The sequence below is a fragment of the Eucalyptus grandis genome, chromosome 1 (assembly GCF_016545825.1).
Source record: "Eucalyptus grandis isolate ANBG69807.140 chromosome 1, ASM1654582v1, whole genome shotgun sequence".
Classification (NCBI taxonomy): domain Eukaryota; kingdom Viridiplantae; phylum Streptophyta; class Magnoliopsida; order Myrtales; family Myrtaceae; genus Eucalyptus; species Eucalyptus grandis.
In genome coordinates, this window is record NC_052612.1 from 45,307,537 (window position 1) to 45,310,525 (window position 2,989).

Here is a 2,989-nt window from a genome sequence, read left to right on the forward strand (position 1 = left end):
GTGCATGGAAGATTAGACGAGAGAGTAGAGCTGATTGCTTCTCGGTCGCGAGTACAGAGGGATGGCGAAAGCCGAGCGGAATCGGTCGTCAGGAGAGAGCGCGATTCGGGAAGAGAGAGGTCGCGAGAGTGGAGAGAATGCCATTGGGAGGAAGAGGCTGTGGAGTGGAGAGAGAGAGGGGCCGTCGTCGAAAGGGAGCGCCGCCGTGTCCGTAAATATCCCCGCTCAGACAGATCAATCATATCAACACACCACAGCACAAACATCTAGCGACTTCACCTGCCGAAATGGTGATGGCCGACGTTACCGGCGGCGGCTTCGGCTCCGGCTGGAGGGAGGCGAGGTCGCTGGCCGCGCACGCCCTCCTCGGGCGGTGGTTCATGGCCTTCGCCGCCCTCCTCATCATGTCGGTGGCCGGGGCCACCTACATCTTCAGTCTCTACTCCGGGGACATCAAGTCCAGCCTCGGCTACGACCAGACCAGCCTCAACCTCCTCGGCTTCTTCAAGGACCTCGGCGCCAACGTGGGCATCGTCTCGGGCCTCGTCAACGAGGTCACCCCGCCCTGGGTCGTCCTCTCCATCGGCGCTGCCACGAACTTCTTCGGCTACTTCATGATCTGGCTCGCCGTCACCGGCCGCTCCGCCCGGCCCCGCCTCTGGCTCATGTGCCTCTACATCTGCGTCGGCGCCAACTCCCAGTCGTTCGCCAACACCGGCGCCCTCGTCACCGCCGTCAAGAACTTCCCCGAGAGCCGCGGCGCCATCCTCGGGCTGCTCAAGGGCTTCGTCGGCCTGAGCGGCGCCATCCTGGCCTAGCTCTACCACGCCTTCTACGGCGACGACTCCGAGTCCCTCATCCTCCTCATCACCTGGCTCCCTGCAGCCATCTCCGTCGTCTTCCTGCGCACCATCCGCATCCTCGAGGTGGTCCGGCAGAAGAACGAGCTCAAGGTCTTCTACAACCTCCTATATGTCTCGCTCGGCCTCGCCGGGTTCCTCATGGCCATCATCATACTGCAGAACCAGCTCCGGTTCTCGAGGATTGAGTACGCTGGAAGCGCTGCGGTCGTGCTCCTCCTGCTTTTCCTGCCGATTTTCATCGTCGTCAAGGAATAGATTGTTCTCTGGAAGAGGAAGAGGGAGATCGTTATGAACAATGACCCTTCCCATCAGCTCAAAGTAGTCGCCGAAACTCCTCCGCCACCACCCGCGCCGCAAGCTTCCGAACCTGTGCTGGCGCTGCCTCCGCCGCAGCATACCGGGGCGTGCGGCTGCGGCAATATCCTCCGGCCTCCGGACAGGGGCGAGGACTACACGATCCTGCAGGCCCTCTTCAGCATCGACATGCTGATACTATTCACTGCCACCACGTTCGGTGCTGGCGGGACGCTGACGACCATTGACAACCTGACCCAGATCGGGAGCTCGCTCGGGTACCCGTCCCGGAGCACCACCACATTCGTGTCCCTTGTCAGCATTTGGAACTACCTCGGCCGGGTTGTGTCCGGGTTCGCCTCCGAGATCCTCCTTACCAAGTACAAGTGTCCCCGCCCTCTCCTCCTGACCCTCGTCCTCCTCCTGTCCTGCCTCGGCCACCTTCTAATCGCCTTTCGGCGTCCCCAATTCTCTCTACGCCGCGTCGATCATCCTCGGGTTCTGCTTCGGCGCGCAGTGGCCGCTGGCGTTCGCCATCATATCCGAAATCTTCGGGCTCAAGTACTACTCCACGCTGTACAACTTCGGGGCCGCCGCGAGCCCCGTCGGGAGCTACGTCCTCAACGTGAAGGTGGCGGGCCGACTCTACGACCGGGAGGCGGCAAGGCAGATGGCGGCCGCGGGGGTGGCGAGGGAAGACGGCCAGGACTTGACGTGCAAGGGCGTCGAGTGCTCCAAGACGGCGTTCCTCGTGATCACGGGGGCGACGCTCTTCGGGTGCGTGGTGTCCTCAATTCTGGTGCTGAGGACGAGAAAGTTCTACAGGGGCGACATCTACAGGAAGTTCAGAGAGGCTTCCATCGATTTGACGGGAAGGGGAGATGATTCCAAAGCCGCGGCGGTGGAAGCAGAGGCGGCGGCGGCGGCGGCGGCGAATGGAGATGATCGTACGGCCACCGCTGCAGCAGCTGGGGACCCGACTGCCGCCGCCGCGAGGGCTGCGCGGCAGGGGAGGGGGACGTGAAAGCTCGCTCCGGGAAACGGAGCATGACAGAGAGATGGTTCGTTTCATTGTAAAACTTCAAGTTGGCCCACTAAAGTGTACCTCGCAAACGATAAATCATAGTTGAAGAAATGATTTGTACTTTATTTATCTCCGAAGATAGAAATTATTGCAGATCTTTTTACATCTTTGTGGCGGGAGGGGGTGTTACTGTTCTCATCATTGTAAAGGTCCTTGCCCTTTAATGGCAAACAAGAAAGAAGAAAAGGTGCCCTGACTCTTGGGGTTCGTTCCAATGCAAGAGCAATGACTTTTCCTTTTCAAGAATTTGTATTAAACTTTATATTTATTTTGTATAATCTCAATCTATTTACATGTTATATAAACCTCAAGCTGATTTAGTTATGATAAATTCAATTTAATTTTTGACCATCAATAACATCAAAATGGTAGATTTGTGATAAAATAATCTCAAATTAATTTTTTGATTGTCAAAAATCCTAAACCGATATATTTATGATAAATTTATTATTTGTTACTCTTTGTTAAATTTGATTAATATTATGAAGAACCATAAATTGGTACACTCGTGATAAAAAAAAAAGGTAAAATCATAACTTAGTATACGAATCAACTGTCATATGTTATCTAACTAAGTAATTTGATGGTAAATTTTAGGGAAACAAATTTATCTGATAAATTTGTTATATATGTATCAGTTTGAAATTTTATTTTTTGGTAAATTTATAACAGATATACTAAATTGAGGCTTTTCATGATATTAACCCAATTATATATTATCCTTGATCTTATTTTACTTAGAATATTT

The 2,989-nt window shown here is 53.6% G+C and overlaps 1 non-coding gene across 1 annotated transcript; it reads left to right on the plus strand.

The window, feature by feature from the left end:
• The first annotated feature begins 213 nt into the window (after positions 1-213).
• On the plus strand, positions 214-2,439 carry LOC104439293. The gene has a single exon (XR_005550213.1). It is a non-coding gene; the product is annotated as an uncharacterized LOC104439293 (transcript).
• The last annotated feature ends 550 nt before the right edge of the window (positions 2,440-2,989 follow it).